Source organism: Nilaparvata lugens, chromosome 10 (genome assembly GCF_014356525.2).
Source record: "Nilaparvata lugens isolate BPH chromosome 10, ASM1435652v1, whole genome shotgun sequence".
In the NCBI taxonomy this organism is placed as follows: Eukaryota; Metazoa; Arthropoda; class Insecta; order Hemiptera; family Delphacidae; genus Nilaparvata; species Nilaparvata lugens.
Window position 1 is genome coordinate 18,538,449 of NC_052513.1, and position 23,323 is coordinate 18,561,771.

General features: G+C 34.8%; 1 protein-coding gene across 1 annotated transcript in view; it reads left to right on the top strand.

Moving 5' to 3' along the window:
* The first annotated feature begins 7,322 nt into the window (after positions 1-7,322).
* LOC111062656 overlaps positions 7,323-23,323 on the top strand; it is a 406,489-nt gene continuing 390,488 nt past the window's right edge. The window contains exon 1 of the mRNA XM_039436644.1: positions 7,323-7,672. The gene's annotated coding sequence lies outside the window, so the exon portion shown is untranslated. The remainder of the gene's footprint in view (positions 7,673-23,323) is intronic.

Here is a 23,323-nt window from a genome sequence, read left to right on the forward strand (position 1 = left end):
AGCCCCCCTATTAAAGTTTCTGGACAGAAACCATCCCCAATATTCACACAACATATTCCCAAAGTTTCATGCCGTTCTGTCAAGTAGTTTTTGAGTCTATAGGGAACAAAGAAACTAAAACACAAACAGACATTCATTTTTATAATTTATAGAGATAACTAATCTAGTGGATATTTGCTTATTCAGTTTTCAAAATCTCAATATAACCGTTGTTTATGGAAAATTTTGTTGGCTATGATAGCAGTTAATTCTATAATTGGCAACCAGCCAACTACTGAACTAGACTGATGTAAACGGTTTCAATGGACGACCCATATTCGGCCGAAATAACGGCCGGCAGATTCGTCCGATCCAACGGCCGAACGGATCGGTTGAATACGGATCCAGTGGACGGTTATGTACCCTTAGGATTTGTATTGAGAAAATTGTGCTCTGGTTTCTCAATCCTTCAACTGCAGTTCTCAATTTCACACGTTCTTGAGTATCTTATTCAATGTTATTCGTTTTAAGACATCAATCTTAAGAAATCCAAGTAACCTTTCTTCTTAATTGTTTATTCACGACATGTTTCGGCCATGATTCCATCCATTATCAAGTAAGTTACAAACACATGTCTATTTTTTCATTTTTTCGCCACACTGCACAGAAAGCAGCTGTTTTCCAGTCCCTACGTAGATATGAAAGACATTGTTTGCAGACGACTCTCGTCTGACATCAGAACAGGTTTCTTTCCGGCCTAGGCCGGAAAGAGTACCCTTTCCAGCCGCTAACATGGAACTAAGAAAGGTAATCAAAAAACAGCTGATCAAAAAACTTTTCATTATTTGTGTTTATTATTCAATAATTAAAACATTTATAATAATATCATCTTATTGTCATTTGAAAGAATAAACAAGTATAAACTCAATCTCTCACATAATTGAACATAATATTTCAGGTTATTTATTCTTATAAATCAGAATAAAAAAAAAATTAAAAACTTGCACAATTTCCTGATATTCAGATTATCTCAGATTTGCTAGAGCTATGACCTTCCACTTCTGCTTTCAGAAGTGCTTAGTAAACAATTATTATAATATATATTGTTTATTTTCGTGTGTGACAAAAAATAGCGTTCGCACCACGGGCAAAAATATTTTTCCGGCTCTCAATCTTTTCCTAATCCTCGCCCTACGGCCTCGGACTTGAAAACCGATTTCGAGCCGTAAAAGTCTAATTTTCGGCCACAGGAGCGAAATATACTATTTATTGATTTCTATTTAAGAGTACCTTAACGGAGAAAGATGATCAATTTCAAGCTATGAATCGTTCGATCACCCACAATCGATTTTTGGACATTCGATTCTCGTTGCCCTTATGAAAACTATAAAGGTGCATTCTCGTTTATGCGTTAATTTCCGCAGTCTACATCGGCAAGCATTGTTGACATTCATATTGTCCAAATTTCATGTGTGCTAAAACAGCTGATCAAATATTTTTCTATTATTCGTCTTCATTATTGAAGAATTAAACATTTCTAATAATAACAACATATTGCCATTCAAAAGTATAAGCTCAACCCTCCCCCATTGAAACATAATTGAACGTAATATTTCAGGTTATGTAGACAAATTGAAATCTACCCAATCTGAGATTCTCTCCCTGTCGTGGTCGATGACGGCATTTACACACAAACGAAAACCCAGATTTAGATTGAACGTATCTGCAGTCTGCACACATCATGTGTTTGTCAAGCTCCGTTCAATCTCATAGGACTCATAGGAACGGCAAAAAATCGTACGACCAAAAGTCGATGTGTGTGTGAAAAGCCCCACACACACATCGATTTTTGGTCGCACGATATTTTGCCATCCTTTTAATTCTTTTAGATTGAACGGAACTTGACAAACAGATGTTTGAAATCATCTGTTTAACCTAATAGAATTTATAAAGACGGCTAAATACCGTACGATCAAAAATCGATGTGTGTGTGAAACTGGCTCAAGATTCCATACATATCATCATATATTCCGGTAGAGTGTTGAATGAGAGACCAAGAGATATTTTTACTTTCCTTGCCTTATTATCATAGGTAAGGAAAGTATTGCCATAGAGGAACAATAGCGTAAGTAGATATCCCATGGTGAAGGACGTTTATGTCGCAGCTTTTACTGTTATCTCAAGCCGATAGTCCACGTAGTTCTTTCCCGTGAAGCTGTGTGACGCTCGTAGTCTCTCATATTATGCCGTTCATACACTCTCACCCCAACAAAACAGTAAAAATCGACAATAATCGACAGTAATCGGCTCTAGATAAGAGTCAAAGTTGCAACACAAACGCCCTATACCAAGGGATATCTTCTTACGTCGTAGTTTCTCTATTATATTGCTTTCCGAAAAAAATTGAGGTACCCCAATTTCTAAATTTCTATACGTTTCAAGGTCCCCTGAGTCCAAAAAAATGGTTTTTGGGTATTGGTCTGTATGTGTGTGTGTGTGTGTGTGGATGTATATGAGTGTATGTGCGTCTGTGTACACGATATCTCATTTCCCAATTAACGGAATGACTTGAAATTTGGATCTTAAGGTCCTTCCCCTATAAGGATCCGAAACGAACAATTTCGATCAAATGCAATTCAAGATGGCGGCTAAAATGGCGAAAATGTTGTCAAAAACAGGGGTTTTCGCGATTTTCTCGAAAATGGCTCCAACGATTTTGATCAAATCTATACCTAAAATAGTCATCGATAAGCTCTATCAACTGCCGCAAGCCCCATATCTGTAAGAATTTCAGGAGCTTCGCCCCATCAATGCAAAGTTTGATTTTGGATTCTCAATTATCAGGCTTCAGATACAATTTAAACAAACAATTTCAAGTGGAAAAGATTGAGCATGAGAATCTCTACAATTAATGCACAGTAACATTTTCACCTAAAATTAAAAATAAGCTCGAAATTCGAGAAAATGTGATTACTCAATTGCAAACTGTTGATTCTATTAAATCATTTACTATGAAGAGATGGCACTCATCGTGTGTCTCCAGCGTTATTGTCCTGTCACCAGCTGGCTCAGATCTTAGAATAGTAGACTCTTATGCGCGTTAACACTAGCGACAGGTGATCAATTTTCATAACGGCAAGGAAAGTAGTGTGAGTGCGCCACACCAGATTTTTTTTGTTAGTCTCTAAACCACCTGACCATTTCGTACATATCTGATTTTTTGTCGTTTCAATGTTCTTAGTAATCTCTTACAATGAATAAATCAGAATGGAGTAGATTAACACATTTTGGTACACCTGATTCGAAACAATGGAAGTGCTTTCAGGATTTGTACAGTCGTTCTATCAAGTTTGAAGTTGTAACGTATATGAATATTCATCATCATCTCCCAAACATAGATTTGAATTGAAGATTTACATGCTTTGACCTGTTCCGACTCATATTACGTTCTACAGTAATTATTCTCTCAATCAGTATATAGTGAGGTCCACGTTATAATGGCTGTGGAGAAGATAGGAGAACAACGTTGCCGATCCTCACTGCCTTGTTAATGCCTTCTATAGGCGGTAGCTGATACAGGTTTATTGATGTAATATTAACTGTCCATTCTCGTTTAAAAGAATCTATTATATTGTATTAAGCACGAAATTATATTTTTCAATAATGAATTTCACAATTAAGATGAAAAATTTTGTTGATTAATTATCAAATTCTAAATTGTTAAAAGACTATCTGGCAACAGAGCAAAGCGAGAAAGAGATAGCGCTATCCGCTTTGTTGGATGATAGACAAGGATAGCTATACCATTACTAATCAAATACTGCCATTATAACGTGGACCTCACTATAAAATAGTGCATACGGTAAGTAATAGTATACTCAATCCAATATAGAACCTACCCTATTGATCTTAGGATAATAATATGGATGTAGGTATCATTGCTATTTCTTACATTATTTGTATCTCCTAGCTCTATCGGCTGATAATTTACAGGTTTTAACAAGAGTAAAAGTGTTTTATGAATGCTAGTTTTGTGAATTCTGAAATTTCACATGCTTATTAGCAGGTACATCTCTGAAACATTGATTTAACCTATCTATTTTTTTAATTCAACACTTAACTGATAAGATGTTACTATCAAATTGATTGAGAAGAATATGCTTTCGGAATAATGAATGCTGCATGACTAAGCACATAGGAAGTCCGTATTGAGATGCAAATGAAAATATTGATATTCAGACAAATTTCATGATTTACCAAATACAGTCAAGTGTGACAAAAGATACATTGACGGTACGTAGCTCCCCGGGCCAGCTGGTGTGTTATAAAAACATTTTTGGAAAATACTAGATTTTAACATACTCTTCAACGAGTACATGTGATATGAATAGTTTTTTTGAAAAACCACTCTCTCAAAATTATACGAGTAGAATGGACGATTTGAAAAACAAAATGGTGGAGCTCTGCTTTCCAGCTGGGAAGCTCTGTGATTGGTCGAGACTAGTCACTCCTACTTTCAACGCCAAAAGCAGCTGGCCAATGAGAGTCGAGCATGAACTATGATAGCAGTCGACTCTACAAACTTTCACCAGCGATTTAATGTTCTCTCTCTCACTCGCTCTCACTTTCAGTATCATTCATTCTCTCATTCTCAAAACAGTTTCATTTTAAGATTATTTTTACAAAGTGAAGACGATATGAATACTTTTAAGAAATTATGAACTTTTGCTAAGAACACTTTGAAAAATCTTCCAAATATTGTTTTCGTTGACAATTCTCCTTTTTATTTTTATGTTGTTTTAGAAGTGGACTACTCATATTGATGCTATGTAATTGTGTTGGTCTGGTTGAGTGGTAGAGGGAACCAAATGGTTTCAACCCTGCCAGCAGAAAAATAAAACAATCACTCTCTCTCTCACTCTTATCTAGGCTCTCTACATCTAGGATAGGTGCTGCTATCCTTGTCTACTATCAAACAAAGTTGATAGCTCAATCTTTTTCTAGCTCAAAGTTACCAGATCATTTTTTAAGCATGTGGGAATAATTAATTAACAGAATATCAGTTTTCATCAGGTTAATAATTCAGTTTTAACAGTCTGTGACAACTCTGACAAGTTAATGGTCACCCATTCAACAGCTGAACCGAGCGTTCGTCACTTATCTTATTTGAGTGATAAGGTTTCAAGTGACCAATTGGCTTACAGCAGCATTTCCTCAACACAACATGCCTCTAGTCTCTAAGTAGTAACAGCTAAGCCAGCACATTATTATTTATAGATTCACGGAAGTGTGCTTTGAAACGTCTCTTGAACAAAAACTGTTAGTTTGTGTCTTAGAATGGGTTTTTCTTCTTCTTCTTCTTCTTCTTCTTCTTCTTCTTCTTCTTCTTCTTCTTCTTCTTCCTCATCTTCTTCACCGCCTCCTTCTTCTTCATCTTCTTCACCTCCTTCTTGTTCTTATTTTTTTTCTTTTCCACCTTCTTCTCATTCATCTTCACCACCAACTTCTTCTTCTTCTTCTTCTTCTTCATCTTCTTCTCCTTCTTCTTCTCCACACACTTCTCATCTTCAACACCTCCTTCTTCATCGTCTCCTCTACCTCCCGCTTCTCCTTCTTGTTCTTATTTTTCTTTTCTTTTTCACCTTCTTCTTATTCATCTTCACCACCTTCTTCTTCTTCTTCTTCTTCTTCTTCTTCTTCTTCCTCTTTCTCTTATTTATCTTCTTCTTCTTCTTCCTCTTCTTCTTCACCACCCACTTCTCATCTTCAACACCTCATTCTTCATCGTCTCCTCTACCTCCCGCTTCTTCTTCTCTCTTCTTCTTTTCCTTTCTTCTTCTCCTTCTTCTTCTCTCTTCTTCTCCTCCTCACTACTTCTTCTCCTCCTCTCTCCTTTTTCTTCACCACCTACTAATTCTTCATCTTTTCCACCTTCTTCTTCTTTTTCTTCTTCTTCTTCTTCTTCATCTTCTGCATCTACTCCTTCTTCTTCCTCTTTCTCTTCTTCTTCTTCTTCTTCTTCTCTTCTTCTTCTTCTTCTTCTTCTTCTTCTTCTTCTACGTCTCATTTTTCAGTTCAAAATGAATCAGACAATAGCAACAACTCTTAACTAGGTCAGCTCATTCAAACAAACACAGCTGTGATGTGTTCTATTATTATTTGATACGACAAACTTCTAGTGCTGCAAATAGTGTTCTAGGGAAGTTTTCGCGTGTCAAGTTGGTAGTACTACACATTGTTGGCTACCTTCACTACTATCATAGTGAGGTCCACGTTATAATGGCAGTGTTGATTAGCAATGGTATTGCTATCTTTGTCTATCATTCAACAAAGCGGATAGCACTATCTCTTTCTCGCTTTGCTCTGTTACCAGATAAAGACTTTCAACAATGTAGAATTAATAATCAATTAAAAAAACATTTCATCTTGATTATAAAAATGTTTATTGATATCATTAAGAAGTATAATATCTTGTTTAATAAAATTAAATAGATTATTCTAAACTAGAATGAACAGTTAATATCACATTAATGAACCTGTATCAGCTACCGTCTATAGGAAGCATTGACAAGACAGAGGATCGGCAACGTTGTTCTCCTATCTTTTTCGACTGCCATTTTAACGTAAACCTCACTATAGGCTATGAGCGAGGGAGTAGGAGAAAGTGAGAGAGAATTTAACAGACAACCTCACTATGACTATCTACTACGAGTGAGGGAGCGAGAAAGAACTATTGAGACAGTGTATGAGAGAGAATGAGTAAGTGGGAAAGTGTAAGTGAATATAAGAGCGACAGAGATAACATCAGAGAAAGAGTAATTGTGTGTGAGAGAGGGAAATTTTAATTGTAGTGGAGTGGAAGCGAGAGAGAATAAGTGGTACTGAGTGAGAACAAATGGTAGAGAATGCGAGAGAGAATGAGTGAGAATAGAATAATGATAGGGGGTGAGTGAGTGGTACTGAGTGCGAGTAAATGGTGAAGAGAGAGAGAGAGAGAGAGTGATACTGAGTGAGAATAAATGGTAGAGAGAGAGTGAGAGAGTGAGTGAGTGAGTGGTACTGAGTGAGAAGAAATGGTAGAGCGAGAGAGAGTGGTACTGAGTGAGAATAAATGGTAGAGAGAGAGTGAGAGAGTGAGTGAGTGAGTGGTACTGAGTGAGAAGAAATGGTAGAGAGAGAGTGAGTGGTACTGAGTGAAAATAAATGATATAGAGAGAGTATGAGTGAGTGAGCGGTACTGAGTGAGAAGAAATGGTAGAGAGAGAAAAAGAGAGTGATCGTGAGAGAGGTAGTCCAATCGTGAGAGAGACAGAGATACCATCTATCCCAGTTGTTTACTGTGATAAGAGAGTCCATTTCAGTTTAGCCTACCTGTAGGTCAGTCTTAGAGTTTGTCTCTTTTGAAACAGGCCGGTGTGAAACGTCGATTTGTGCGTGCGGTTACATAACGTTGGTTCAAACGCTGGTTAAACGTTGGTTAGTTGAAGCGTGCGTTCGTGTGACATTCACGGTTTGCGTGTGTGTGCGCGTCTATTTTTGAGTTGTGCGTGTTTGAAAATTGTACGCGATCAGTCTCAGTTTGTGTAGGTGACAGGTTGCAGTTAAATTGTTGTTGTCCTGAAATTGGTGTAGTCGTATATTGGTGATAGCCTAGGTGATAACAGTGTGTTTTCGGCAGATTTTGTATTAGAAGGTAAGTGTTTTCGTTCATTCTATGGGGGCTTTGATGCTTTGATGTAATAATGTGTCATGTTTACATTCTAAATACCCATATTGGTCTCGATACCCATATTATAAAACCTTTTTCTAATACAAAAATTCATCATAAAGACAATTTTAAAGAAACCTAGAGCTTATGATAGTAAGATTTTGTTCAGTAAATTTGATGTTAAAACTATACGACAGTTATATCTTAGTTGCATAACAAATTACAGTTTCAAATACGAGCATAATTTCCCTCTAGCCGATGACATAAATTATAATCTTAGACCTAATACAATAAGAAAATATGAAATATATATAACACCAACTCAGCTCTTCTTAGAAGGCAACTTTACTACATTAGCAGTAAATTCATAAATATACTAGAAAGTGAATTTCCACTTAATTTCCGAAATAATAAACACAGAAAAAGAGCCATAGAGGCATGGCTAAACTTGAATTATTTCCAATCGTTGACTTTTATACAATAATCAACTTCATATTAAAAATTATATTTTGGAACACTTCATACGCTAGATTCAAGTTCTATATATATTACATCCTATATATTACATCCCTGATTAAGCTGATTTACGACTCACACTGGCGCACAAGGAATCTTCCTTTTGCCGGTGTTTTTGCCTCACCTACTGTACTTATGCATGTGATCATAAATTGTATCTTCATTTTAAAACTATTGTTTGTAATGTAAAGGATATCATTTCGTTATTATATCTAATTAAATAATTGTATGTATCTTGGTTTAAGTGCAGTAGCATATACTTATATTTATTTTTTGTAAAGCTTTTTTGTATTTTGTTTTTGGCAAATAAAATTCATTCATTCATTTCAAATCGGATATAGGCCTACTGGGTTAGTTCCAAGTTATATTTTGTTCGACTTAACGGTTTTTTCGTGAAAATGGGTTATTGATAAGGTAGGCTACTTTATTTACTTATGGTGTGTTTGATGATATAATATAATAGGGAGTTTCACATAATAAAATCTTTCGATACTATATGAATCAATTTGCTTCAACTTGCTGTATTTGTCAAATACTTGAGACGACAGATGGAAATTAATGAAATATTGCATTTATTCAAATGCTGATGAATTAATAATAATTATCAATATTTTTTATATCAATAATATTTGCAGTATCAGAAGTCTTCGTGGTGATATACAGCATTCAATTTGGATTTTCGTTAAATAATTATCATTACTTGAGACGATTTATAATTGTGATTTTTATAAATCCTATTTTATCATAAATTATGATGTAAATAGTCTACGTTCCTTCGCATGTTCCGATAAAGTTTCTATGATATGATATGATGTCTCATTATTTAAATCTAATTACACAGTTGGTAAAAATATGAAAGGAACTGGATAAATATTTCCACTAGACAAATTGGAAGAAGGAGTTTAGAGTTTGAGTCTACTGTGTTAATTCAAATTTTGTACTGAACGGTTGAGCATCAGAGATGACTTCTTTCCGAAAAGCCTTCTCTGATAAGCCCTTGTAGCATTCAATCATGATTGGGATTTAACAGGCTTTTGAGCAACCGCACCTAAGATTTTTTCTTGTCTTGCTACAAAAACTTTTGTCCCAAGTTAGTATTTCAGCAAAGACTAAATATTCACTTCCCCGCAAAATAATTCATGGAATCTTGTGTGGCTTATTCAGATGGAAAATTGGACCTCATTAGGAAACTTTTACTGTATTTCCAAATAAAAAACAACGAACATGAAACATACATTTGAGGAACTCAGCACACCAGATCCAAATATGGAATGGTCGCGAATAATATTGCCATTTAGAAACATACAATCCATGATCTTTAAATAGCGGCAATCTGGAATCTACAGTTAGTCTCAAATTCATTGGTCTTTCTGTAGTGAGCTATAAGTTTATTGAAGCTATTTAGGCTAGCTTCACACGCATTCGGTTTCATTCGGTATGGTTCATTTTCGGTTCGGTTCGGTTCGTTACCGAAAAAGAATGAGGCTTTCATACATGTCAGGTTCTAATTAGGTACGGTTCTAATTAGGTATTTTCTTCTCAAACACAGCTGTGTTTGGATTTTCACAGTTGATGCTGGTATATTTAAATATTATAACAGCTGGTGTTAAATTGTAAGATGTTATTTCTTGAACAACAAAATTTTAAATTTAATTGAAAATTGTAAATTATTTGAATATTTTTTTCTTGATCATGTTAATTTTGGAGGTTCAGAGAGATTATTTTTTTAAATTGAAAATTTGTTCCTTGTTTTGACACATGGTATATAAACTTCATCTCTCCTCTTCATTGATGAAATCATGTAATATTCGTGGAAAGATAAAAATAATAAAAATTCTCCCTGAGTTTTGATTTATGTCTTTCATATTTTTTTCTTAGGAAACTATTCATTGAGAAAAAAACGTTCCTGTGAACTAACAGAAATGAATTGACCATATGATTTTGACTTGGAGAATTTTGAAACAGATAATCACGATATCAGGTTAAAATAAAAACAAAAAATCTGGTGTGGCGCACTCACACAACTTTCCTTGCCGTTATGAAAATTGATCACCTGACGCTAGTGTTCCCGCGCATCTCAAGTCTACTATTCAAAGATTTGAGCCAGCTGGTGACAGGGCAATAACGCTGGAGACACACATGAGGTCTGCTATCTCTTCATAGTGAATGATTCAATAGAATCAACAATGATTAGCAATTGAATAATCACATTTTCTCGAATTTAAAGCTTATTTTCAATTTTAGGTGAAAATGTTACTGAACATTAATTGTAGAGATTTTCATGGTCAATCTACTCCACTTGATTTTTTTTGTTCCAATTGTATCTGAAGCCTGATAATTGGAAATCTATCTGCATTGATGGGGCGGAGCTCCTGGAATTTTTACAGATATGGGACTTGTGGCAGTTGATAGAGCTTATCGATGACTATTTAAGGTATGAATTTGATCAAAATCGTTGGAGCCGTTTCCGAGAAAATCACGAAAAACCCTGTTTTTGACAACATTTTCGCCATTTTAGCCGCCATCTTGAATTGCATTTGATCGAAATTGTTCGTGTCGGATCCTTATTGTGAAAGGACCTCAAGTTCCAAATTTCAAGTCATTCCGTTAATTGGGAGATGAGATATCGTGTACACAGACGCACATACACTCATACACACACACACATACACACACACACACACACACACACACACACACACACACACACACACACATACAAACCAATACCCAAAAAAACACTTTTTTGGACTCAGGGGACATTGAAACGTATAGAAATTTAGAAATTGGGGTACCTTAATTTTTTTCGGAAAGCAATATTTTCCTTACCTATGGTAATAGGGCAAGGAAAGTAAAAAGGCAAGCGTGTGTAAAAGACTTTGTTTTTTCCTGTTTCCCTAGCAACGAATTCGAATATGATGAAACCTATTCGTGTCCAGGGGGCGTTCGGTGCTATGCGGTTGCTATTCGGTACCGAATTTAAACTGAATCATCGTTTCACACTTTGTCGAAAACGAACCGGATGCGAAACGAACCGAACCGAACCGAAAGTGTGTGAAAGTAGCCTCTCGCTAGCAACGAATTGAAACCTGATGGAATTTATTAGAGTCAAATGGGCGTTTGGTTCCATGCGGTTTCTATTCGGTTTCTATTCAAACCGAATTACCGTTTCACACTTATCGGAATTTGCCGAAAACAAACCGAAAACGAAACGAACTGAATGAGTGTGAAACTAGCCTTATTATCGTACTTCAATACTTTCACTAATGTAGTAAGCTACTATACATTGATACGATTATGAATAACATATGAATACTGTATATTCAAATAAACCCTTTATCTTTGATACTCACTGAAGGTCTACCAGTCTAAAACAGAGAGAGTGGGACGGAGTTCAGAGAGTGAGAGAGAGAGAGAGAGGAGAGAGAGAGAGAGAGATAAATCTTTCTGATGTCAATAAGAAGAGAATTGATCGGGAAAGCGGAATGAATTAAGAAAGGACATGATTTTGTCTCAGATTATTATCAGAATGTTAGCTAGAAAAATTATTTATTTCTTCCAAGACAAATCCTGAAATCCAATCATGGTATTATCCTTGGAATTTTCCGTTTTTTATCTTCGAATGATAAATAAAATGGAAAAACAAAGTTGTTTATCCGCCAAATTTATTAGATAAGTTGGGGTGGACAGATTTAATGGAATATTTTGAGTAGTAGTTTGAGGATAATGTTATCACATTCAAGATAAAAGATTGTTTTCGAACATGAATTGGAAATCTCCAAGTGTTCAGATTGAATGAACTATTTATGTTTTGGGAAAGTGATTCATAATGTTATAAATGAAATTATGAAGAGTTGTTTTTGAATGAATTGGAGATGTTCAACAATAATATTTATTTTAATAAGTAAAATGTTTTCAGAAAGAGTAATAAAAAGTTGATAACGCTTGTCGATCGCATAGTGACAGTTTAAACTAAATTCCATTTCAAACTGGATTGAATTAATATCAAGTCTCGTTCGTTATAATGTGGTTTATTTTGAGTTTAAGCCACCAGCTGATTAAATCCAGTGTGCAAACGAGCCTAAATGTGCGTACAGATTTACGCGCCACAAACACGAGCAATTCACTTTTAATCAGCTGATTATATCTGTATTTTTACAGAAACGGTAAGATATAATTATAAAAAGCTTGGCATCAGCTGATTAAAAGTGAATTGCTCGTGTCCGCGGTGCGTAAATCTTAAGCTGCGTACACATATTCGCGCTTCCAACCCGCACCGAGCACGCTCCTCCCTCGTACCGCCCTCGTACCACCATCGAACCACAGCCGCTCCGCCCACGCACCCATCATGAACGTTACGGAAGATGTTAGATCTTCTCGCGTTCCCCGGTCGAACCACTCTTGCTCCCCGGTCGATCATCAATCGCTCTGCTGGAGTGACGTTCGGTTGCGGAGCAGAGCGAGAGTCTGTACGCATTTTTACGCACCTTAGGGAATCCACGAAAATAATGGCAAGATAAGTAGATAAGTAAATGAAAACTTGTAGATTAATATTGTTGCTATGATTGAGTTCAGAAGTATTGATTGGTTTATTCCCCACCTATAATAGAATTTGGAATCCCTACAATCCACTTGGTTTTTTTTTCAATAAAATATTGATATCATTGAGATAAACAGTGATGATTTTATCGATTCAAGATTAAGTCTATGAATTTTAGTTCCCTTAAAACTTTTCGTTGTTTTAATAGACTCACATCCATAGCCTACTGGTTGATGAGACGAATAAATACAGCACCTAGTATTAATGTGATAGAATTACTCCATTGACTAGTTTTGCAAAATCATTTGAAATAATTTACGGTTCTACTGCGGTTGAAATTAAATACTCATAAGCCACTAATCACTTAACTACTACGATAGTACTCTACAGAAAACAAGCATTAAAACTTAACTACGCGTAGAAGGTTTTTCTTCCTTCTGAAGCCGTGTTCGCACTGTATCTATGTTCGACAAACATATTCGGCAAACACGTTTGTTGAGGGGCTAAGAGACAAACATTTTGAAAACTTTGGACAATCATTGTTTGTCAGACAAAAAAATACTGTTTTTCCAAACATTTTCAGAGTTGACAGCTGTAAAACATAAAACCTGTTTGTGTGCCCACACTGGTCACGAGCAAACATTGTTTGTCAAACATGATAAAATTTGGCCAAACTATTCCAACAAACATGTTTGTCGAACATTTGTTCAGTGTCGACACGGCTTTAAACTCTGACTACTTTCAGTTCTTTGTTTGACAAAGAAATATTCAGGCATTATTTATTCATGGAATTCCTTCAATTTATATCCATTATACTCTCAAGCAACCATATCCATTAATGCTTCTTGAAGCATAAGACTATGTAAATTATTGTAATACAGTGAAACAGGATCAAAATACGAGTAATCTCGTAATATAGTAGGAATCGTATAATATCGGGGCACCGAGCTTCGCTCGTTATTTTTATTTATTGATAAACAGAACACAATTCTCTAAAATGATCGTGTTTATATTTCACAGCTGCCTATACGTCATCTTATGAATTTAGAGGATGCGATATTTTGATTTTTCACATACTCACTTTTTTACTATTCACAGCTGTTTCAGCCAGGGATGAATTATCCTTTTAATGTCGTTCAGCGAGTTTTCTCAAGGATGAGACATAGTGCAATCGAATCTTTATATCATAAACGTACTTGTTCCAAATTTCGTGGAAATCGTTTGAGCCGTTTTCGAGATCCGTTAAACATAAATAACCAGATATAAAAATAGCCAGATATAAAAATAACCAGATATATAAATAACCAGATATATAAATACAGAAATTGCTCGCTTAATATGATGAGATTACTGGAGTATAATCGTTAATACTAGTAGTTCAGTGAACAGTAGACCTCACGCAGTATTCTCATCCACAAGTTTCATCCACCTGATTAAAAATATAGACCTTATGGAAATACAGCAATAGACTGGCTTCTCCACACATCTGTGTAATCACTTGTCAGCTGATTCATGATGAATAATTCTATAGTCTGATTTTTACTCTAATATTGACGTATAAAGGAGGCTCCTTTTTCCTTTATATTATCCTTGAAATGCAAAATTTCCAAAAACCTTGTATATACGTCGACGCGCAATCAAAAAAGGAACATACCTGTCAAATTTCATGAAAATCTATTACCGCGTTTCGCCGTAAATGCGCAACATATAAACATTTATACATTCAAACATTTAAACATTAAGAGTAATGCCAAACTGTCGACTTGAATCTTAGACCTCACTTCGCTCGGTGAATTATAAATTACATTATAGTGAGATCCTCTCTATAATGTTAGTATTTGATTAAAATTAGTGTTGCTTCCTTGTCTATCAGTTAACTAAACAGATAGCGCTATCCTTATCTAAAGGATAATATAATTATTTTGTAAATTTCTCATGTTATTAGAAGTTGTAGGAGAATAAAAAAGTTTCAAAATAGAAATCAAATCAGAATCATTCATAATGACAAACATTATTGAACTACAAATTATTTCGTTGCAAATAATTGCAGGATATGAGAAGTTGTGACCTTCGCAATATTATGATGATGATTGTGATGATGATGATGATGATTGTGAAGATGATGATGATGATGATGACAAGCGTGACATGCGCACTGTATTGTTTAGTAATGGAATGTGCTTGGCCAGTGTTGTTAAAAAATAGTGTTACTTGAGCCTCCAGTGTTGACGTCATCAATGCATTCGCATGCATCCAAATGCAGCCAGCCTTCACTTCCACAATTTCTTTGTCTAGTTCTTCTTTCTCTCCTTGTTCATCTTCAAATGCATCTTCTTTCTCAATTTTTCACTCCAAATACATCATATATTCAAATGAAATGCAAGATAGTGTATTCCAAGGTTCTGCTTCTACTTCTTCCCCAGTTTCTCCTTCTTCTTCTTCTTCTTCTTCTTCTCTTCTTCTTCTTCTTCTTCTTCTTCTTCTTCCTTCTTCTTTTTCTTCTTCTTCCTTCTTCTTCTTCTTCCTCTTCTTCTCTACTCCTTCATCATCCTCCGCAATAATTCACTCTGAATACAACACATTCAAATAAAATAAAATTATTAAAAAAGGTTTTTCTATTCCCATTTTTTCTCATTCTTCCCCTTCCTTTCACTACTTCTTCTTGTTTTCTTCTCTATTTCCTTTTTCCCTTCCTCTTTCTTCTCCTTCTTCACTCCATTGTCTTTCTCCTTCTCCCTCTACTTTCTCTCCATCATCCGTCTTTGAATACTCGAAATTCTCTCCCTGGTATTAATCTTTTTCTTTGGTTTCTCCTCACTCACACTCTCTCTCTCACTTTTTCATCCTCTCTATCTACTTATTTTCTTAGTCTATATTATGTAAATTCATCTATAATTTTGCTGTATTGTAAGCTATTGCATATAAGTGTATAAGCCAGTATATATTGTAATCTACATAAATAAAGTACTCAATCACTCTCTCTCTCTCTCTCACCTCATCATCGTCTCCTTGTTCTCCATCTCCCTCTTCTTCTCTTTCCTGTCTTTCCCTACTTCATCTCTCTCTTCTGCTCTTTCTCGTCTCCATTTTTTCTTCTTTGTCTCCTTCTTCTTCATTACTCTCTTCTTCTCGTCCTAGTCACCATCTTCTTTATCATCTCTCTCTTCTTCTTTCCTTCGTCTCCTTGATCTCAATCACTCTCTTCTTCTCTTTCTCGTCTCCTTCTGCTTCATCACTCTCTTCTTCTCTCCCTCGTCTCCTCCTTCTCTATCTCTTCCTCGTCGCCATCTTCTTCATCACTCTCTTCTTCTCTCCAACGTCTCCTTCTTCTTCATATCTCTCTTCTTCTCTACCTTGTCTTCTTCTTTCTCATCTCTTCCTTCTTCTTCTCCCACTCTCTCACTCCCTATCTCTCCCATTCACAGTAAATTACCGTCTATAAACAGTACAATACAGTACACAGTACACGCTTTTGTGTAGATCTATTCAAGTTGCTTAGTCAGTAATATTTCAGTTTCATTCAAGACTTGCCTGTTGCAAAGTGTCCCATCACACATCACATCCTAGTTCCCAAGGCGTGAATTTTGTCTATTGTGGTTGAAAATATGATAAATTTGGGATTCTGTCATAGACACAACCAAATAGTCATATTTCAGCTCAGCTTTAGTGTTTACAAGTATGTATTTCTTCAATGGTTCCAATTTTCTTAAATAACTCAATACTAGTAGTTCTGTGAACAGTAGACCTCACGAAGTATTCTCATCCACAAGTACCTGATTGAAACCACGGTATATAGAAGTAGACGGTAGGTGTCACGCGCATGTTTGTGCTAAATTTCCGGTGCAGCTGACGTCATTTTACATAAAATCATCTGTCTTTAACAAATAAGTTTCATAAATATAGTATAGGTGTTAAAAACCTCGGTTGGTGGTGATGACGCAATCTAGCTAGCTGGCCTCTGCGCACACATCTCATGACCCCTACCGTTTTTATCTAAATACCGTGATTGAAACTATGAACCTTATGGAAATACAGCAATAGACTGGCTTCTCCACACATCTGTGTAATCACTTTTCAGCTGATTAATGATGAATAGTCTATGGTCTGATTCTTACTCTAATATTGGCGTATGAAGGAGGCTCCTTTTTCCTTTTATATTATCCTTGAGATGAAAAATTTCCAAAAAACCTTGTATATACGTCGACGCGCAATTAAAAAAGAAACATACCTGCCAAATTTCATGAAAATCTATTACCGCGTTTGGCCGTAAATGCGATACAAATAAACATTTAAACATTCAAACATCAAGAGAAATGCCAAACCGTCGACTTGAATCTTAGACCTCACTTAGCTCGGTCAATTATTCATTACTAGTGACAATTGAGTGGAATATTCCTAATCAATTTATTAATTCAAGCCATCTAAGTTCAAAATTTTCAGTTTTCATGTTTATTTTGGACTAGAATTTTGTAAAATTTGTACACTTGAAATTCCAACCTCATCTTGGACTGTGTCACCTACAAATGTGGAAGAAAAATAGCACAAGGACCAACTTATTATTTTATCTACCAATGTTATTACATTGGTCTCATTTGCATTGTAAATAAATGAAAATAAAATAAATATGAACCTCTTATGTAGGACTAGTATGTCCTCTGAAAAGAGAGAAAACAATATAAGATTGCGCTTGTGTTACTATAAAAGTGATGACTGATTTAAGCTCATTTTATAAGTAGTTTGAAAACAATAAATTATTACTATATATATCTGATCTCATTGACTAGCTGAATTGATTGATTGATTGAGTACTTTATTCATGTAGATTGCAATATATACTGGCTTATACACTTATATACAATAGCTTACAATACAGCAAAATTATAGATGAATTTGCATAATATAGACTAAGAAAATAATTATTGAACTGTATATGATATGAAAAAGTAATTTGTAATATAATAACTATAGATAATCATATTGTTATGCATCTACATAAATTGGGGGAGCTTTGAACATATCAATGTCCATTCTTCGAAAAAAATATTTAAAATATCTCTCCCACTAACTCTCTACCAAAATGAATCAGATATAAGTCAAGATAACTGAATTGACACGTGCAATTTTTCATTGCTGACAAAGTTAAACTGATTGCTGATACCGAACTAATTGTAAAATTATTGCTGGAATGTATAATTCAATTGTGAATTCAACGATATTGATTGTTCACGAAATACGTTTTCTACAACTGCTCGAGAGACTCTTGTTCCCATACTAAGAACTCATCGTAAAATAGCTGACTTTTGTTTGGGTAACCGATAAATTGTTCGATAATATTTAGACAATTGATATTCTACTTGAACAGAATTCTTATTACTCTTTGTGTAGTTGAGAAGTTGATTTTGTGGTAATTATTCATATTAAAATAAGAAGACTAGGAAATTGTCAAGAACCACAGATTTATTGAAGTTTATCAGAGATTGACAATGGTGTAACAACCGGAATTGGTCTTTCTAATTATCAATAAAATCTGTGGTTTTTGACAATTTCTCAGTCTTTTCAATTAAGAATAAATTTGATTTCTTTTCTGTTCTGTATTTCCTGTTTTCCCTCACGCATTTGTGTTTAAAACATTCCAACAAATTTAAAATTTCTGTTTAGAAATGTCTTGAAACTTCCTGTTCTTGAAATTCTCATAAACTTTTTGACTAGTCTGTTAATGTGATTTTGTTGTAATATATTATTCATACTGAATTGAAAGACTATAGTGAAGTCCACGTTATAATGGCAGAGTTTGATTAGCGATTGTATTGCTATGCTTGTCTATCATTTTAACAAGGCGGATAGCGCTATTTCTTTCTCGCTATGCTCTGTTGCCAGATTGTCTTAAGAATGTAGGATTAACAGTCAATTAACAAAATATTTCATCGTAATCATGAAAATTCATTATGAAATTGTTGGGAAATATAATTTCTTGCTTAATAAAATATAATTGATCATTTTAAACCAGAATGAACAGTTAATATTACATCAATAAACCTGTATCAACTACCGTCTTTAGCTCAGATGATCGAAAACGTTGTTCTGCTATTTTTCTACACTGCTATAATAGTTACAGATTGAAGATTTCGTGTTGAAATTGAAGTGGACATAACCCACATAATATTTGGACGATTTATGACAAAATCAGGAAATAGAAGAAGTTTTGGACAATGAACTGTTTTTCCTTTTTTCGACTATTGTATTGTTTGCTCCATCCAATAAATGAATAAATTATATCGTGGACCTCACTATTGTATTATGAATTGAACCCTGAAACTAGAGAATTCGCTGTTGAGGATAAGATAGGCTACAAAACGCCGGGTTGGTGGAGGATGAATCCAAATTTCAACCGAATGTTGATAAATATATATGAATGATGGATGGGGAAATAATTATGAGTTATTGATTTTTGTAGCTTGTGGTGAGCTCTAACCATGATACAAGTGGTGGAAGATTTATTGTTTATCGAAATATTAGATCAGCAACATGTGTGAGCCATGTACTTGTCGTCCTACAAATAAATTCATACGAATCGATTTATTATTGATACGACTTGATTTGATATGGATACAAATTGATCCTCAATTGATACGACTTGATCTCATAAATGGATACAAATTGATTCCCAATTGATACAAATCGATTTATAATTGATACGAATCGATTAATAATTGATACGACTTGATTTCATATTGATACAAATTGATTCCCAATTGATACAAATTGATTCCCAATTGATACAAATCGATTTATAATTGATACGAACCGATTTAAGATTGATACAAATCGATCCCATGTTGGTTGCTATTTCTATAGTGAGATCCAGTCTAATCTGTCAGCATTGTTTGAATGGAAATCATTGGTGTTATTTACAACTATTTACTGACAGTAGAAAGTGAAACTCTGTATAACTGACTAGAAACTACCTGCTCAATCGATCAATAAATTAAAATTGTCATAATTGAATCAAATTCCCTCAATTTGTTATACAAAGTTTACATAAGATGAAAGACCAATCAAATCTCAATCAATCAACAATCTTCTTTATTCCACAATACAGCAAGTACAAAAATGATAAATAATACGAAGTATAAAATACAAGTACTTAAATTAGGGTTTCATATTATTATACATTATGGATCCTACATGGGCACTGTGGCCGGTGCGTAGACTCAAGTTGGTATTTCAAATAGAGTGAATCTTAAGAAGAAAAAGAGCCAAAATGATGAGGGTAAATTCATGAGGGTGATTTCATGAGGGTAATTTCATGAGGGTAAATTCATAAGGGTGAATTCATGATGGTAATTTCATTCAAATGATTGTCATAGTTCCGTATTGTAGAAAGTCATTCTATATTGTAAAGTCCGTCTGTATCGTAAATCATTCTATCTATTGTAAATCATTACATTTGTTTATACTTTTAAGATCAGCATGGAACTACAAAGCTATATCCAATTTTTTGTGCTTTCAACAGATCTTTGCGAAGCACGGTCACCTGTTAGTCCATAATAATAAAGGAAATACATGGCTTATACATGTACGGGATAGAAAATTCAGGAATGTCGTATCATCACTTCTTAACTAGTCAACTGATTAACTATAAAATTTGCATATAGATTCTTAATTTACCGAGGATGGTTGAAGGCCTATTTTCATTCTTTTAAGATTTCAGTAGGTCGAGTTTTATGTTTGTCAAGTTGTAATTGGACCCTTGAGGAGCACGGGTTACCGGCCAGTTATTATCTATTTTATTTCATTTATTTGTGGATAAAATTATAAATCATATAAATATGATTGGGTAGTAACAACAGGCTTCGCCCAAAACTATTCCATTTCCAAATTTTGATAATGAAATGTTCAAAAGAATAGGTTATGATTCTACTGTGAGGAGTTCAAATTCAATTTTCGTCCAAAAATATAAATGCTAGAAATTTTGAATTTGGAAGAATTAAGACACCAAACTGCTGTTGAATATTAGACTCAATTATCACTGCACATTGAAGTTATTTCATAAAATTTTGAAGCTAAAAATGAATAGAAACAGAGATAATTCAATGAACAGCTCTCAAAATCCACTTTAAACTGATTTTAAATCATCGTTCATCAATTATAGTGGAGCAAAAATACAAAAACATCTACAAATTTGATAAAGCACTACCCATCCAAGAGTATTAGAGCTTTATCCAATCAAAGTACCACTAAATCAAGTCATACTGAACTTTCAACGGTGACTATCAGATCAAAATCAGATCATCATGCTCCCTTATTCTAAAATTATTCGATCACACACTCAAAACTGATCAATATTCCAGCCTTATGATGCAATTACACCATTTGGACGCATTAAAATAAATTATATGCAATTTGGCATAATGGAAGCCATGTGTTAGCTATAATTTTCAGTGTATACCCTCACATAAATACGCGACTATTTCAAATTGCAGATAAATTTTGAATTGGTCCACTCACCAACACACTCTCTCACTCAGTGAGAACGAGAGGGCGTGAGCTGGTGAGAGAAAGTGAGAGAGTTATTGTGAAAGTGAGGGAGAGGGTATTATAGAGCGTGAGTGAGAGAGTTTGCTAGAGAGACAAGAAGAGTGATATTCCTGTCTCTCCAGCAAACTCTCTCACTCACGCTCTATAATACCCTCTCCCTCACTTTCTCAATCAATCTCTCACTAGCTCACTCTCTCTCGTTCTCACTCACTCTTACACAGGCTCTCACACTCTGTCTCTCTCTATCTCCAACTATCTCACACCCTCTCTCTCTCTTACTGTCTTTCTTTCCCTTTTCCTCTCTCTTTCTCCAACTATTTCCACTTATCAGCGTTTCTCTTTCTCTATCACACATGCTGTCATTCTTCCTCTCCCTATTATCTGATTTTACTCAATCACTCTCTCTCACTCTTTCTCACTCTCTCTCTCACTCTCTCTCTCTCTATCTCTCTAATTGTTTATCTCCCTTACTGAATGATTCTCTCTCACTGATATCTCTCTCACTCTCTCACAATGTCTCTGTCCCTCTAATGGAGTATGCAATTTTAATTCGCCACCAGTAAATGTGCCGATGTCAGCAATTTAACATCATTTGAGTCGCACATTAAATTCTAGTGCGTCGAATAAAATTTGTAATGGGTCAACTCAGTTGGGAATCACGCATTGTTGCAAAACTGATTGGATTTGAGGGTTTTTAGGGTTCGAAAATTGATGAAATCCATCAATAATTGATGGTATTGATTGAATTTGGATGGGGTTTATGGTTTGAAAGCTGTGAAAATTGTTAAAATTGATATCAAGCTGGGGTTGAACGGGTTTGACGTCCAGTGAGTTGCAAAAATTAATTTTCAAATCTGAGAATAATCAAATTTTATCTTGAACTACAGTATATTACAGTACATCGTTCAAATTTATGATTCACTAGCAGGTAGCCCGTGGTCCGCAAGGGTCTATTTTATAACGTACAAACTGGAAACTTGACGTAATTGAATCTTGAAGAATTTAAACTAAAAACTTGACATAAAAACCTTGAAGAACTATTTTAAAACTTGACAAACTGAGAAATGAACGTAATGGAATCTTGAGGAATTTAAACTGAAAACTTGACATAAAAACCTTGAAGAACTATTTTAAAACTTGACAAACTGAAAACTTGACGTAATGAAATCTAGAAGAATTGGAAATAGGCCTTTAACCATCCCTGGTTAATTAAGAATCCATTATGCAAAATTTCAAGTTAATCAGTTAGTAGTTGAGACGTGATGATGCGTCATTCATGATTTTTCTATCCTGTACATGTTTAAGTCAATTTAATTTTTTCCCATCTTTAAATTATAGACTAGCAGGTAACCCGTGCTCCGCAAGGGTCTATTTCATAGCTTGACAAACTGTAAACTTGACGCAATGAAATCTTGAAAATATGCCTATAACCATGTCTGGTTAATTAAGAGTCTATATGCAAAAATTTCAAGGTATTCAGTACAGTAGTTGTGACGTGATGATGTGTCATTCTCGTGAATTTCCTATCCCCGACATGTTTAAGCCAATTCCTCCTTTATTATAGTATAGATAAGTTCAAATAAATATGAATCACTCGTAATGAGCCTCCAAGGAATAAAATATTCACAACCTTGGAACTTTAAACTCACACATAACAAGCAATCAGAAACGGTACTTTATGACCTAATATTTTATTTTCAAAGCTGATGCATTTTTGCGATTGTAGACCTACACATTACCACTATTTGCAAGGCACACTGTTCTTTATGTTGGTTGGTAACCTGCCAGCATTTCAATGGCCGATAGAGAGGCTTTCGTTCTGCCATAATTCCCTATAAATTGGCATACTTTGCCAAAATTTATTATTTATAGGCGCGTTTCAAGTCAAGGTTTTCTAGTAAATTGTTTTTCCTACTCAACTAAGTCTTCAGAATGAACATAAAATTATAATAAAGTCGTTAAGTGAGTAGAAATTCAATGAATTTATGGAGGAGAACAGTTATTATTGTCATAAGCAGGAAGTTATTTGTACAGTCAGGTCC